This window comes from Salvia miltiorrhiza, chromosome 5, assembly GCF_028751815.1.
Source record: "Salvia miltiorrhiza cultivar Shanhuang (shh) chromosome 5, IMPLAD_Smil_shh, whole genome shotgun sequence".
NCBI lineage: Eukaryota > Viridiplantae > Streptophyta > Magnoliopsida > Lamiales > Lamiaceae > Salvia > Salvia miltiorrhiza.
In genome coordinates, this window is record NC_080391.1 from 34,547,737 (window position 1) to 34,565,005 (window position 17,269).

The 17,269-nt window shown below is 41.5% G+C and overlaps 2 long non-coding RNA genes across 3 annotated transcripts; both read left to right on the forward strand.

Moving 5' to 3' along the window:
• The first annotated feature begins 1,673 nt into the window (after positions 1–1,673).
• Positions 1,674–2,675, forward strand: LOC130986957 (uncharacterized). The gene is made up of 2 exons (XR_009089512.1): positions 1,674–2,264; positions 2,444–2,675. It is a non-coding gene; the product is annotated as an uncharacterized LOC130986957 (long non-coding RNA).
• An 8,722-nt stretch (positions 2,676–11,397) lies between these two features.
• LOC130986958 (uncharacterized) lies at positions 11,398–12,399 on the forward strand. Of its 2 annotated transcripts, none has more exons than XR_009089514.1 (2): positions 11,398–11,988; positions 12,168–12,399. It is a non-coding gene; the product is annotated as an uncharacterized LOC130986958 (long non-coding RNA). The 2 variants fall into 2 exon arrangements; XR_009089513.1 differs by having other exon boundaries at positions 12,180–12,399.
• The last annotated feature ends 4,870 nt before the right edge of the window (positions 12,400–17,269 follow it).

The window sequence follows — 17,269 nt, forward strand, 5'->3', positions numbered from 1 at the left end:
TCTCACGAACACTTGACCGGCCAACCCGCTAGATGACTCACGGTCAACTGGTGTACACTAGCCCTGGCAGGATAGCTATCAACTGTTCAGGACCCGAATTCGATTGCATAATAACTGGCAAAGCCACATCAGATAGATATCATACCAAACATTGAAACATTTATGGCAAGACAATAATTGAAATAATTTTCAGTTCAATGATTTTGCAATGAAATAACTGTTCAAACATAACATTAAACTCATTTGATATATATGAAAGTAAACCCACCTGATATGAAATCTCTGTGATTCAGTGGTTCCTTGATTGACTGTTATTCCCGACCTTGACCTTGATTTCGAGAAAATACATAAGATACTTACTCGGGAAAAATTCTCAGAATGAGAATGCATAATTAACCATGCATGAAACTGGTATGCATGAACTAATCTTCTGAGCGATAGTCGGGAATTTCTACTATTAATCCTTGTTAATAGATATTGCTAACTCTCGTTTACTGTGGTCGAATAAATCTGTAACTCTTCCTTCCCCATCGGAATATTCTAACTATAAAATAAACAATCTCGTCCTTGAATTCGATCGAAATAAAAGAACTAGCTTGGCTTTAATTGATTGTGACCTCGTAGAAAAATTATCGGGCTTAACAGTAGACATACTCACTATTGTAGGTTTTTTTTTTAAAAAAAATGAATAGGTTCAAAGAAATAAGATAGCCGATTAATTAAATAAAACAAGTGGCTTTAATTAAGTAAACAAGGACAGCTCACTTTAAAATAATTTGGGCTTGAAGGAGATAGTAATAAGCTCATTAATTAAGAGGCTCAATAAAATAGCCTACTAATTAATCAAGAATGGCTTGAATTAAAGTACTGCAGCTTGTCTAAATAAAATAACGAAAGTATCCCAAAGATATAATAATTAATGTGGCTGAGAAGGATAAATCTTAGTTCCATAACCAAATAAATCGGCCCAAATGAAACAATAACTGGCCCAACAATATACATATGGGACTTGGAAATAGAAGTCTATTAATAACTATCTCAGCCCAATTCTTTTGAAACCAATAAAGCCCAAACTTAAAAATAAATCGGCCCAAATCACATGAGGGAAATGGCCCAAAATGAAATAACAAACACAACCCAACCTCTCTCTCTCTCCAAACTCTCGGTCTCCCTCTTTCTCAAGGGCCGCTCGCCTCTTTTCTCAAAATCGGCGCTCAATCGGCCCTCCTTCTCCGGCCACTCAGCTGCCGCCTGCTCCGGTTGGCGTCATTTGTCGACGCATCGAACCCCGGCGATCTCTCATCCTTCTTCCTTCCTCACACAGAATCCAATCGAGCCCTAACTTTGGAATTCCTCGTCGCGGCCGCACCTCTGTCTGGAATCCGGCGAGCGGTCGTCGTCTAGGAGCGGCGCCGTCCAACTCCCGTCCTCCTATCCCTCTCCGACGTCGAGCTCTAGATTCCAGAAAAGGGAATAATCGCTACTGCCGAGCGGCTGCTGCTGCTGCGCACGAGTCTCTGCTCGGCCATGGTTCCGGTCGGTCTTAGCGATTCTTCAGTTCCGACGTCGTTGTTACTCTGATGCAGGCGAGACGACGAGAGTTCGTCGCCTTCCTTTTCCGTTCTGGTGGTTGAGGTTCGGCAATTGCCTTGGGCAGCCGGCCCTTCCTCCCTTAAAGCTAAGTCCTACTCCCTTATGTCGGTTGATGTTCAGTTGGTAAGGTTTGGGAAAAACTCTCATAGTTTGTTGTTCTAGAGTGCAGCCTGTTTGTGAAGTTTATAATCTTCCTATTGTATGACATAACTTGGCTATTTGATGATGATGAAATGTGATTATGCTAAATATGGATGCGAACTGAATTGAATACTTGAGATAGCAAATTACCTTGAATGCTTTCAAACAATTGGGTTGTTGTTGGAATTGAACGTGTTGTGGAATATCTCTTGAAGTTTTTTTTCTGGTTGAGTCAGAGTAATGAATGAGGGTTCCTTCACCCTTCTTCAGTGTTGGATGGATCAACTGAACTGGAATGGTGGAAAAGATTTAAAAATTTGTTGTTCCTTCAATAATTGCAGGTGGAAGCATGGAGAAGATGGAGGATTTAGAGGCTGGATTTACCTTGAAGTCTTGGCAGAATATTCAAACAAGTCCCCTTTGCTCTTTGCATTCGCTGGTGCAAGATGGAGGAGAAGTGTGTAGTGTTGGGAGCAGAAATGTGAGACTAAAGTAGGGGTTGTGTGATCATTGAGCAGTACAACAGTAGAGTGGCTGATAGGGCGTGGTTGTAGCTGCAAATGTTGACAAAAGGGAATGTTGCTGCAAGCAGCAAAAATGGAAAGAGTTGCTGCCAAACTTGAAAAAATTGTAGAACCTTTGACTAACAGATTGGTGAAGTGGGGCGGCTGATTTCTGTAGCAGAGATGGGGATGGGATGTGGTTGTAGCTGCATAGGTAGGGTGGCTGATTACTGCAGCTGCTCCTTATCCCACGTCCCTTTCCCCCTTTTTCTTTTCTTTTTATTGCTGCAGTTTCTTTTCTTTGGTGTTGACTAGGTGGAAGGTAGAAGTAGGGATTTGATAACTATAGGTTGTGGAAGTAGAGCTTGTAAGATAGAAGAAATTAAATCTCGGTCTATGTAATTCTATATTCGTAATGAAAGATTCGAGTTTTGCTAATATACTGAATGCACTAATAAATCTCGTATCTCGATATTAGTCTCCTTGCCTTGCTAAAATCAACAAATTGTAACATACTAACTTAATTAAATCCGTGGATTTAATCTGCTTTGCAGTCGTAAATAATTTCACGACTCTGGTTTCAACAAAGTATAACTATAGCTGCATCTTGATTAATAAATAATATGACTTCTCTAAGTCAGTTATAAACTTGAAATACTACGTATTGAATACTTCAAAAATTCTCGTCGCGATTTATCTCACGCGATACAAAAGCATAAAGCAAAAGTAATAGCTCCGCCTCTGGTAATAATAATTCAGGTTTATAAGCTGAATTCATATAAAACTGGCAACTGGGCTCCATTTACTGAAAGATGCGACATTAACTATCGCGCTACTGGATTTAAATAATAATAATAATAAAAAAAAAATGAGCGGGTCATTACATACTACCCCTCTTAACAAAAATTTCGTCCCGAAATTTGCAAAAATTCTGCTAAAAAAATTCGGGGTATTTCTCCTTCATCTTGTCTTCAAGTTCCCACGTAGCTTCTTCTTATCCGTGGTGTCTCCATAAGACTTTCACTGATGTGATTGCCTTATTTCTGAGTTGTTGCACTTTTCGATCCAGAATGGCTTCGGGTTCTTCATAGCTCAAATCTGGGCTAAGAATCATCAATTCTTGGTGGATCATATACTTCGGATCGAAAACGTATTTCCTAAGTTGTGATCATGGAAGACATTGTGAACGTTTCCAAAGCTTGGCGGTAACGCCAACATGTAGGCTACTGGACCTATCATCTCGAGGATTTCATATGGTCCTATAAATCGGGGCCTAAGCTTTCCTTTGACACCAAACCTAGTTATCCCTTTGGAGGGGGATACTTTTAGGAAGACATTGTCTCCTATTTCAAATTGTAGCTCGGTTCGGCGTACATCGGCGTAAGATTTCTGTCTATCTTGTGCTTCCTTTATTCGGCCTCTAATCTGGCGGACTATCTCAATCATCTCACTGACCGCGTCTGGTCCTAAAATTTTTCCTTTCACCCACTTCATCCCAATAAAGCGGTGATCTACATTTTCTTCCATACAATGCCTCATAGGGTGCCATATCGATGGTTGCCTGGTAACTGTTGTTATATGCAACTTCGATCAATGGCAACTGTGCTTCCCAACTTCCACCCCTGTCTAACACCACTGTTCTTAACATATCTTCGAAGGTCTGAATTGTCCTTTCAGACTGCCCGTCTGTCTGTGGGTGGAAGGCGGTGCTAAAATTCAGTCTCGTGCCTAACTCTTTCTGTAAGCTCATCCAAAATCTAGATGTGAACTTTGAGTCTTGATCAGATGTGATCGACACGGGTATATCGTGTAAGCGTACAATCTCCTTGACATACAACTGGGCTAGCTTATCTGATCCGTATGTGAGCGGTATCGGTATAAAATGGGCACACTTCGTGAGTCGATCCACTATTACCCAAATTGCAGTGTTTCCTTTCTTTGTTCTGGGCAAACTAGTCACAAAATCCATTGCAATGTGTTCCCATTTCCATTCCGGAATTTCTAAAGGTTGCAACTTTCCATATGGCCTTTGGTGTAGAGCCTTCACTTGCTGGTAAGCTAGGCGCCTCTCTACAAATGATGCTATGTCTCGTTTCATACATTCCCACCAAACATACTTCTTCAAATCTTGGTACATCTTAGTGCTGCCTGTGTGGGCAGTATAAGGGGTATCGTGAGCTTCACTCATGATTTTATCTTTAAGCTCCTCGTCGTGGGGAATACATATTCTTTCTTCAAAGAAGATAACATTATCCGATGCTTCCCTATAGTTCATGAGGTCTCCTTTTCTTATTGCTTCTCGAAGCTTTTCCATTTTCTCGTCCTTTCTTTGTGCTTCTATTATCCTTTTCCTCAAGTTGGGTATCGTTGCAACAACGCTTGCTATCGTTCCTGGTGGTTTAACCACTTCTATGCTCATTTTTCCAAACTCCTTGATGAGCTCATTCTTTTGGGTGACGAGATATCCCAACCTAGATTGAGTCTTACGGCTCAATGCATCAGCTACTACATTGGCCTTACCCAGGTGGTAGTTAATACCGCAGTCATAATCCTTCACTAATTCGAGCCACCTCCTTTGTCTCATGTTAAGGTCCTTTTGCTCGAAAAAGTACTTCAGGCTTTTGTGATCCGTGCATATTTCACACCTGACTCCATATAGGTGGTGTCCAAATCTTCAGTGCATGCACCACTGCGGCTAATTCCAGATCATGGGTTGGGTAATTAAGTTCATGTGGCCTTAGTTTCCGCGATGTGTATGCTATCACCTTTCCTTCATGCATTAGCACGCAACCAAGTCCATTCTTGAACGCGCGTCGGTGTAGATCACGTATTCCTTGTCAGTTGTTGGAACGACTAACACTGGTGCGGTAGTAAACTTTTCCTTGAGTTCTTGGAAGCTTTTCTTGCACTGCTCTGTCCAAGAATATTTTATCTCTTTTCTAAGTAATTGCGTTATTGGTCTTGCGATTTTGGAAAATCCTTCTATGAACCTCCGATAGTATCCTGATATTCCCAAGAAACTCCTTATCTCATTAGGGTTAGTCGGCGATCTCCATTCTCGCACTGCTTGTACTTTCTCAGGGTCCACTTTGATCCCTTTTGATGACACAATATACCCTAAGAACATGACGTCACTGAGCCAAAACTCACACTTGTTGAACTTTGCGTAAAGACGCTCCATCCTCAACGTTTCTAGGATAATTCCCAGATATTCCTCATGGTCTTTCTCGTTCTTTGAGTATACCAAGATGTCGTCGATGAATATTAAGACAAATTTATCTAAGTATGGACGAAAAACTCGATTCATGAGGTCCATGAATACGGCTGGTACGTTGGTTAGCCCGAATGACACAACCACAAACTCAAAGTGGCCATATCTAGTTCGAAAGGCCGTCTTGGGTACGTCTTCTGGACGAATCTTCAGCTAATGATAACCCGACTGCAAATCAATCTTTGAAAATACACTTGCCTCTTTGAGCTGGTCAAAGAGGTCGTCTATCCTTGGCAAGGGATACTTGTTCTTGAGTGTTACTTTATTCAACTCTCTGTAGTCTATGCACATTCGTAACGTGCCATCCATTTTCTTCACAAAAAGTATGGGCGCGCCCCAAGGCGATACACTTGGCCTAATAAATCCAAGATCCAAAAGTTCTTGAAGTTGTATCTTGAGCTCTTCCAATTCTTTGGGAGCCATCCGGTATGGTGCCCTTGAAATGAGAGCTGACCCGAGCTCCAAATCAATGGTAAACTCGATTTGTCTGTCCGATGGTGGTCCTGGTAAGATCTTTGGAAATACGTCTGAGAAGTCTCGCACGATTGCTACATCTTCTATGTTCTTCTTAGTTCCTGGTGCTCCATGCAAATACACGAGGTGGGCTGGGTGTCTTTTCTTCATCATTTTTTGTTGCTTGTAGAGCGGAGATGATCACTTCTCTCCTTCCTATGCCAATCTCGTGAAAATGTGTCGGCTCACTCCCCGCGGAAAAAAAATATCTGTCTTTCATTGCACAAGATGGTAGCGTAATTTTCGGCTAGCCAATCCATTCCTAGGATTATATCCACATCTCTCATCGGTAAAACATATGAGTCATTTACTACAACCTTGAGTGTCCCCATGTTCAGTTCTAGGTTCAAGCTCACATGATCTACCATTGTCATCCCTCCTATTGGTGATGATATACTCAACTCCTGATCAGTTCTTTCCGTTTTAAGTCTTAAGTTGTCAACACGTGCGCTTGCGATGAAAGTATGCGATGCGCCTGCATAAAAAAAATGAGTACAACAGGAGTATTGTGTAGCATGCCCATACTTGCCAAGTTTCCCTGGTTGTTCTCGGGCTGCTTCTGTCTCATCGCATAGGCTCTAGCATGATGAGGTCGCCCGTTCTTCCTCTGCTGTTGCTGCGGTTGTTGTCGAGGTTGTTGCTGAAACGGTTGTTGCTGCTGAAGCTGATACTGTTGTGGGCATTGATATTGTAGCTGTTGATGCTGTGGCTGTTGATTCTGTTGTGGTTGCCCAAGGTGTGGTTGGGGTAGAGCTTGGATTGCTCGCAGGTGTGGAGCCTGAATAGGTATGTTCGGCTTTGAACTTGTTCTGTACTGCTTGTTCGGGCACTACTTCGCGCAGTGTCCCTTCTGGTGGCAGATATAGCAGCCATCACTGCCAGCCCTACAGATTCCCCCATGATTCTTGTTACACCTGGGACAAGGTGGAGTTCTTTGCTGATTACCTCCCGTCTGTCTTTGCACATTTTGGTTCCCATAACTTGGTGACTGGAAGGTTTGTCCCTGCCATGGCCTCCTCTAGGCTTGGCCAGGGTTATTGTTGTCTCATTTCCTATTTCCTTTGAAATTCTTGTCATGATTCCGGTTAGGCGGCAGTGCGGGTGCAGTTGTTGTTGATAGTCTTTCTCCCGGCATTGCCGCTTCAATATCTAACGCTCAACTGAGCGACTCAGTATAGGACAATCCTTCGTGGCTTGCCAAAGCCATCCTAATCTCGTGCCTCAGACCAGCACAGAATTTATCAGCCATCTTTTCATCGATGTTAACCTGCTCTAGTGCATACCTAGACATATCGCAAAACATTCTGTCGTATTGTTTTATCGACATCCTTTCTTGTTTTAGGTTGTAAAATCCGGCTTCCTTTTTCTTGCGATAGCTCTTGGGTATGTATTTGTCATATATACTCGCCTTGAATTGCTCCCAAATCAAATTTTCTAATTGTTCATTTGTCATCGTTTTTCTTCTTGCTTCCCACTAGAAATCAGCTGATCCAGTTAGCTAAAAAGGCATGCAAGCCAGACGCTCTTGGTTAGTGCAGCGTAAAAAGTTGAAGATGCGCTCAATAACGCGTATCCAAGCCTCAGCTTCTGCCGGGTCCCCTATTCCGTTAAAGGTAGGTGAGTTCTATCGCAGGAATAATTCCTCAATTCGTCGTTCTGGCTGAACAGGTGGTAGAACTATTTCTGGTTCTGGACCTGCTTCCAGGCCTCTATCCTCATTTCGGGGAATCCTTCCCCCTCCTATTGGACGTTCTCGTTTTGGTGGCATTCTATTGGGTTAGAATCACAATGTCAGTGCAAGCATATCATGGTACACTATTATTCTTATTGTTCTGTGTAACTTCTCAAATTCCGTTCATCCTTAAACATAGGCAAAACATATAAAGTAACATTGGTGGGCGACTCGTCGCGAAAGACCGGTAAGGTCGCTTTATAACATAGGAAAAATTGCCTCAGTGAGGACTTTACATCATCATAAAGATCTAGATTTATGAATCCATCCAAGTACAACACATGATGTACTGGCTATCTGGTTAAGCTATCACAAAAGTACTCAGTTCACGGAACGCCTCAACATCTTACGTCTCCGTACTATTACTACACAAAAGACTATGCCATCATAAGGCGTATAAAAAACATCAGAACTATATATGCTTCTGGAATAATTACACAACAACCTACTAGGTACATAAGGCCCTATCTACGAGGGTTAAGTATAAGATCCCTGAGTCAGAGCCTAGCCGCTAGTTGGAGTAGCAGGTATGTCCTTCTCGGGGTCCTCTTTCTCCGAGTCCTCTTCCGGATCATTCCCTATGTCTCCACTGCATGGGTGTAACTCATCTTCCCCTCTGTCCGCGGCCTGGGCAACGATGGTCGGGTGGACTAACTTCTCTGTGACCCCGCTGTTAGGATCGTCACCTGTGCGAATCTAGACCGTAGTGGCTCTAGGCTGGTGTGGGGCAGTAGGGGTTTAACATTAGACTTGGGTATTCATCACGTAGTCTCTATCATGATGACTAGTACTAGCTAAGGTTTCGAAAAGGCGACTCTGATGTATCACGATTCAGCTAACTATGTGTAGCACTCTCGTTGCTATGAGAAGTGTTCAAGACATACTAATTAAGGCAGTAGTTGATTCGTTATTCCGCCTCGCGTGAATAATCCGAACGAAGGTCTATGCCCGTGTCACTATCTCGTGTGTGACACCTTTCTTTACTCCACATTATAATTTTGTTTGTTGATTTCTCGTTTGATTCACAAACCTTGTAACTTACTCATCACTTCACTCTACAGAGAAAAGCAAAAGTGTTCCTGCTAACTTGCTTCTACTATTCTGCTCACATTAGTGATCATGCACCCTTAGCGCATCTAAGTTCATTGAGTAACCTCTTCATAAAAGGCATAAGTAAAATAAACACTTGCATAAAGGTGAAATATAAACATCAACGTTCGAAAGTTTCTGTTGCCTTCCTTTTGTTGAGCATGGCGATGTGATGAAGTGTTGAGCTTTTGTTGACTGACTTTTCATATTAGGGATCATACTAGAGTAAATTGGGTAACTCTTGAGTTCAGAGCAAATGAACTGCTCTGATACCATTCTGTCACGACCGGTCTTAATTAAGGATAATTAAGCCGGGAAACTATGACCAAGGGTTGGAGATAAGAAGCGGGATAGAAAGGGGATGAACGAATAAGAAATAAACGACGAAGAAACATACTTAAACATTAACAACGAAGGGAACATTTACAACAAAGTTGGAGTCGTAATGACTTAGTCAAACTAGTAAGTCCGGATAGCTCCGACTTAGCTAAAATAACATGAAATTCTTTTGAGTATGCAGCGGAAGAAGGTTCTGAATACATGTATGAAGACATGTACTCAAGAGTTCTTTAATACATATGACTTTAGACAAAGGGGGGGTTTTCCTGCTCGTCACTTCATCACCACCGGCTACTGCTCAACCTGCACATTTAGAAATACATGCAGGGCTGAGTACAAAAGTACTCAGTGGGTACATATGCCTATAGAAACTTGCATTGAAATAATCACATTGTCATGCCATCTTAACAGTGCAACAAGGGATTTTTCGTGAAATAGGCCCAAGCTCACTAAATTCATTTGTGATTCTTAAAGTTCGACTGATCAGTCTAAGTTCTCTTGTAATCTATCATATCTGGAACTGTGTGCCGGAGAGGTGGCCACCTCTCACGAACACTTGACCGGCCAACCCGCTAGATGACTCACGGTCAACTGGTGTACACTAGCCCTGGCAGGATAGCTATCAACTGTTCAGGACCCGAATTCGATTGCATAATAACTGGCAAAGCCACATCAGATAGATATCATACCAAACATTGAAACATTTATGGCAAGACAATAATTGAAATAATTTTCAGTTCAATGATTTTGCAATGAAATAACTGTTCAAACATAACATTAAACTCATTTGATATATATGAAAGTAAACCCACCTGATATGAAATCTCTGTGATTCAGTGGTTCCTTGATTGACTGTTATTCCCGACCTTGACCTTGATTTCGAGAAAATACATAAGATACTTACTCGGGAAAAATTCTCAGAATGAGAATGCATAATTAACCATGCATGAAACTGGTATGCATGAACTAATCTTCTGAGCGATAGTCGGGAATTTCTACTATTAATCCTTGTTAATAGATATTGCTAACTCTCGTTTACTGTGGTCGAATAAATCTGTAACTCTTCCTTCCCCATCGGAATATTCTAACTATAAAATAAACAATCTCGTCCTTGAATTCGATCGAAATAAAAGAACTAGCTTGGCTTTAATTGATTGTGACCTCGTAGAAAAATTATCGGGCTTAACAGTAGACATACTCACTATTGTAGGTTTTTTTTTAAAAAAAATGAATAGGTTCAAAGAAATAAGATAGCCGATTAATTAAATAAAACAAGTGGCTTTAATTAAGTAAACAAGGACAGCTCACTTTAAAATAATTTGGGCTTGAAGGAGATAGTAATAAGCTCATTAATTAAGAGGCTCAATAAAATAGCCTACTAATTAATCAAGAATGGCTTGAATTAAAGTACTGCAGCTTGTCTAAATAAAATAACGAAAGTATCCCAAAGATATAATAATTAATGTGGCTGAGAAGGATAAATCTTAGTTCCATAACCAAATAAATCGGCCCAAATGAAACAATAACTGGCCCAACAATATACATATGGGACTTGGAAATAGAAGTCTATTAATAACTATCTCAGCCCAATTCTTTTGAAACCAATAAAGCCCAAACTTAAAAATAAATCGGCCCAAATCACATGAGGGAAATGGCCCAAAATGAAATAACAAACACAGCCCAACCTCTCTCTCTCTCCAAACTCTCGGTCTCCCTCTTTCTCAAGGGCCGCTCGCCTCTTTTCTCAAAATCGGCGCTCAATCGGCCCTCCTTCTCCGGCCACTCAGCTGCCGCCTGCTCCGGTTGGCGTCAATTGTCGACGCATCAAACCCCGGCGATCTCTCATCCTTCTTCCTTCCTCACACAGAATCCAATCGAGCCCTAACTTTGGAATTCCTCGTCGCGGCCGCACCTCTGTCTGGAATCCGGCGAGCGGTCGTCGTCTAGGAGCGGCGCCGTCCAACTCCCGTCCTCCTATCCCTCTCCGACGTCGAGCTCTAGATTCCAGAAAAGGGAATAATCGCTACTGCCGAGCGGCTGCTGCTGCTGCGCACGAGTCTCTGCTCGGCCATGGTTCCGGTCGGTCTTAGCGATTCTTCAGTTCCGACGTCGTTGTTACTCTGATGCAGGCGAGACGACGAGAGTTCGTCGCCTTCCTTTTCCGTTCTGGTGGTTGAGGTTCGGCAATTGCCTTGGGCAGCCGGCCCTTCCTCCCTTAAAGCTAAGTCCTACTCCCTTATGTCGGTTGATGTTCAGTTGGTAAGGTTTGGGAAAAACTCTCATAGTTTGTTGTTCTAGAGTGCAGCCTGTTTGTGAAGTTTATAATCTTCCTATTGTATGACATAACTTGGCTATTTGATGATGATGAAATGTGATTATGCTAAATATGGATGCGAACTGAATTGAATACTTGAGATAGCAAATTACCTTGAATGCTTTCAAACAATTGGGTTGTTGTTGGAATTGAACGTGTTGTGGAATATCTCTTGAAGTTTTTTTTCTGGTTGAGTCAGAGTAATGAATGAGGGTTCCTTCACCCTTCTTCAGTGTTGGATGGATCAACTGAACTGGAATGGTGGAAAAGATTTAAAAATTTGTTGTTCCTTCAATAATTGCAGGTGGAAGCATGGAGAAGATGGAGGATTTAGAGGCTGGATTTACCTTGAAGTCTTGGCAGAATATTCAAACAAGTCCCCTTTGCTCTTTGCATTCGCTGGTGCAAGATGGAGGAGAAGTGTGTAGTGTTGGGAGCAGAAATGTGAGACTAAAGTAGGGGTTGTGTGATCATTGAGCAGTACAACAGTAGAGTGGCTGATAGGGCGTGGTTGTAGCTGCAAATGTTGACAAAAGGGAATGTTGCTGCAAGCAGCAAAAATGGAAAGAGTTGCTGCCAAACTTGAAAAAATTGTAGAACCTTTGACTAACAGATTGGTGAAGTGGGGCGGCTGATTTCTGTAGCAGAGATGGGGATGGGATGTGGTTGTAGCTGCATAGGTAGGGTGGCTGATTACTGCAGCTGCTCCTTATCCCACGTCCCTTTCCCCCTTTTTCTTTTCTTTTTATTGCTGCAGTTTCTTTTCTTTGGTGTTGACTAGGTGGAAGGTAGAAGTAGGGATTTGATAACTATAGGTTGTGGAAGTAGAGCTTGTAAGATAGAAGAAATTAAATCTCGGTCTATGTAATTCTATATTCGTAATGAAAGATTCGAGTTTTGCTAATATACTGAATACACTAATAAATCTCGTATCTCGATATTAGTCTCCTTGCCTTGCTAAAATCAACAAATTGTAACATACTAACTTAATTAAATCCGTGGATTTAATCTGCTTTGCAGTCGTAAATAATTTCACGACTCTGGTTTCAACAAAGTATAACTATAGCTGCATCTTGATTAATAAATAATATGACTTCTCTAAGTCAGTTATAAACTTGAAATACTACGTATTGAATACTTCAAAAATTCTCGTCGCGATTTATCTCACGCGATACAAAAGCATAAAGCAAAAGTAATAGCTCCGCCTCTGGTAATAATAATTCAGGTTTATAAGCTGACTTCATATAAAACTGGCAACTGGGCTCCATTTACTGAAAGATGCGACATTAACTATCGCGCTACTGGATTTAAATAATAATAATAATAAAAAAAAATGAGCGGGTCATTACACTCTGGTTGCTCCATATATATTGTTTCCTCCAAATTACCATTCAGAAATGTAGTTTTCACATCAAGTTGTTCAAGGTACATGTTCTGCTGAACTACCAGTGACAAGAGAAGCATTATTGAGCAGTGCTTCATAACTGGAGAGAACACTTCATTAAAATATGTTCCTTAATTATGTGTAAAACCTTTTGCCACCAACCTTGCTTTGTACCTTATTATTTCATTTCCTTCTACCATTTCAAATTTCCTTTTGAAGATCTACTTACACCCAACTGATTTATGATGTTTTGGCCTATGAACAAGCACCCAAGTCTTATGCTTGTGGAGTGATTCAAGTTCTTCTTTCATGGCTTGTATTCAGTAGTCTTTCTCTTTGCTCTCAATAGCTTCTTTGTAAGTAAATGACTCCCGATACTCTATATTTTCTGCTATGTTTAAGGCATAAGCAGTCAAGTCTGCATGACCATATCTATCTGGTGGTTTTATCCTTCTGATCTCTCTCTATCTCTTGTAAGCTGATAATCCTTCACTCCATTATCAGATTCTTCATGAGGTGAGTAATTATCCTCTTCTTGATTCTCTTCATCAGAACCTATGGTTGGTGATGAGATTGTTGGCTCCACCACAACTTCTGCATCCTTATCATCTGTCATATTTTCCAGATTCTGATCAACTTTCTTTTCTTCCTTCCTATAGGGCATTATATCATCCTTATGAAGGAATATTAAATTGAATTAATACTCGATTGCCCGATGATCGTTTCTTGGATTATTATTAATTCATCATACAACGATTAATTCCTAACATGCTCCTATGAATTTAACAGCTGCACACAGGTGTTAGGAAAAACTTACTTGAGAATCGGATGCACAGATGGTTGATGATCGCGTCGAATGATTCAGACTCCAGCTCTGATCTTCTCGACTGTATCCCGCTCAATTCCCAACGTTGGATGGACAACGAGCTATGGAAATTCCCAAGACAGAAAAGCTTCTCACGTTTTTCTGCGCCCCGCTCTGCTCTCAAAACCCTAATTTTTATCAGTGTATTTTCCTGAGAGCTGACAGCTGTATTTAATAGAGAATTAAATACGTATGGGGCGCTTCTTTCTTTGTGATAGGCGATTTCTGCCCTACTTGGGCTAGGAGACATTGGGCCAGCCCAGGGACCAGATACAAGGAATAAAGATGGGCCTCAAATAAATTAATTTATCTATGGTCAGCCCAGACCATAATTAATTTATAAATATCAGTTCATTCCACTAGAGAACCGATACTGACTTACCCCTTTATTGCCGGTGATGAGTCGGGGCTTGTATTTAGACTTATTAAATCTCCGTATTTAAAATATCCGACATCCATTAATTAATTAGAGCTCTGACAGCTTAAATTAATTAATCTCTTAATAATTCCTTAAGCAGTACCACTCAATCTTTATTATTACGCCTGAACTTAATCAACCTGCAGGGTTTAGCGTAATAAACCTTATTGAGCTCCTTAAGGGGATGTCATTATCCTATACCGGATACGGGTACTAATACAGATAATCAAATATCATATATTAACCGCTATCACCCAAGATACAGAGTACTCGAGTTAGTATTTAACTCTCGCTCATAGTAAGTCAAAGTGATATACGAATTAACATATATATCTGAATACTTATTAGTATTAAGATTTATGAGTCACCGAGATCTTGATTCTTCACTTAAGTCAGATAGAAGAATACATCTCAACTGTTGGTCCTATCAATACGTAATGACGTACCAGTATAGACAAGTAGCCAAGACAAACTACTTCCATCTATACTGCAGCCTAAACCAATAACTTGTCCTAGAGTTATTTCGGCTGTGATCATATTATATCTCTTAAGGTTATTCCAATTATACGGTCTTCTGTGATCTACAACACACCATATAATCTACTTATACAGAGATAAAGAACATACATATGCAATCATGAACACAATCAGATAGGAGATAAGAAAAGTGAATAACAGGAATCATTGTATACAAGCATAAAGTTCTTGCTTTCAGTATACAAATCCAACAATCTCCCACTTATACTAAAGCAAAACTTTTAGTATACAATGTGTCTAAATACTAGCTATTACAAGAACTTCACTTCATCTCTCCCACTTATACTGAAAGTTTTTCTCTAAGTGGGTGGCATCAACCGCAATCCCATCCCTCGAGCATGCTTCTCATAGGTCTTTTGCGGTAAGCTTTTCGTGAAAGGATCAGCTAGGTTCTCCAATGTATCAATCTTTTCTACTAGCACATCTCCTCTGTTTACGATTTCTCGTATGATGTGGTACTTTCTCTCTATGTGTTTTGAGGCCTTGTGGCTCCTGGGTTCCTTAGAATTTGCCACTGCACCCGAGTTATCACAATAAATTATGATACTCTTAGGCAAATTAGGGACCACTCCTAGATCCAAGAGGTAGTTCCGGAACCATACAGCCTCCTTAGCAGCTTCCGAAGCAGCTACATATTCGGCTTCCATGGTGGAGTCTGCAATGCACTTCTGCTTTGCACTCCGCCATGATACGGCTCCACCTCCCAAGGTAAACACATAACCAGAGGTAGATCTCTTCTCATCCCGGTCAGCCTGGAAATCCGAATCGGTGTAACCCAAAGGAAATAGACTGTCTGACTGGTAAACTAGCCTATAATCTCGAGTCCTCTTCAGGTACTTGAGAATATGCTTTACCGCAGTCCAGTGTCCTGGTCCAGGGTTCGACTGATATCTTGCAACCATGCCAACGACATAGCAAATATCAGGTCTCGTGCAGAGCATCGCATACATGAGGCTACCTACGGCGGAAGCATAGGGTATCTTCCTCATCTCCTCAACCTCACTAGGCGTCTTAGGACACATGTCCTTAGACAGAGGAATGCCATGTCTAAAAGGTAGCAAGCCTTTCTTGGCATTTTGCATGCTAAAACGAGCAATCACAGTATCAATGTAAGACGCTTGAGATAAGCTCAACATCCTTTTCTGGCGATCACGAACGACCTTGATCCCCAGGATGTACGCTGCATCTCCTAAGTCTTTCATTTGAAACTGTTCGGATAACCACTTCTTTATGTCCGATAATAGCTCAACATTGTTGCCAATGAGGAGGATATCATCTACATAAAGTGCAAGGAAAACCACGTCACCATTGGCATCTAAACGGTACACGCAACTCTCGTTCTCACAACGAGTAAATCCATAGGATTTAATTACCTCGTCAAAACGTTTGTTCCATGACCTCGAAGCTTGCTTAAGTCCATAAATGGACTTCTTAAGCTTCCACACAAGATGCTCTTCGCCCTTCTTCACAAACCCTTCAGGCTGCTGCATATAGATGTCCCTTCCTTCTTCAAGGAAACCGTTTAAGAAAGCGGTCTTGACATCCATTTGCCAAATCTCAAGGTTCATGTGGGCTGCTATGGCAAGGAGTATTCGGATAGACTTAAGCATGGCAACCGGCGAAAAGGTCTCATCATAATCTATACCCTGTTCCTGGGTATAACCTTTCGCCACCAGTCTAGCTTTAAAAGCTGCGACTTCGCCATCCGAATCTCTCTTTCTCTTGTATACCCACCTACTACCTATAGCTAAAAAGCCATCTGGTAGTTCGGTCTTCTCGTATACATCCATAGCACCCATGGATTCTATCTCAGAAACCATGGCCTCGTACCAAGAATCTGCATCTTGATCTTTCATTGCTTGTCTATAGTTATCAGGGTCGACATCCTTTTGTTCATCAACAGGGAGTAGATCCGAAGATTCTCCCAAGAACATAAATCGATCGGGTTGAACTACAACCCTCCCACTACGACGAAGCGGTGGTGGTACAGTTGTGACAATGGTTTGTGCAGTGTCCTGTGGTGCATTCACTTGCACACTTGGCTGGGGTGATGGAATCGCCTGTCCATTGCCTTCGATTTCTTGAAGGACAATCTCGGACTTAGACTTGTGATTACTTTCATAATCGTGTTCCAAGAATCGTGCGTTGGTGCTAACAACCACTTTCTGATCCTTCGGATTATAAAAGTAACCACCTTTCGTTTCCTTAGGGTATCCTATAAACAGCATTAGTTCGCATCTCGGCTCCAATTTCCTCGCTTCCTTGTCTAGCACGTATGCAGGACAACCCCATATCTTTATATGATTCAAGCTGGGCTTACGCCCTGACCATAACTCAATAGGAGTTTTAGGAACCGATTTGGACGGTACCCGATTCAGCAAATAAACCGCTGTTTCCAAGGCATATCCCCAAAACGAAATAGGCAATGATGCATAGCTCATCATAGATCGTACCATTTCCATAAGAGTCCTGTTTCTTCTCTCTGCTACACCATTCTGTTGGGGAGTACCTGGTGCAGTCAATTGGGATGTAATCCCAGAATCTGACAAGTATTGCTTGAACTCGTTCCC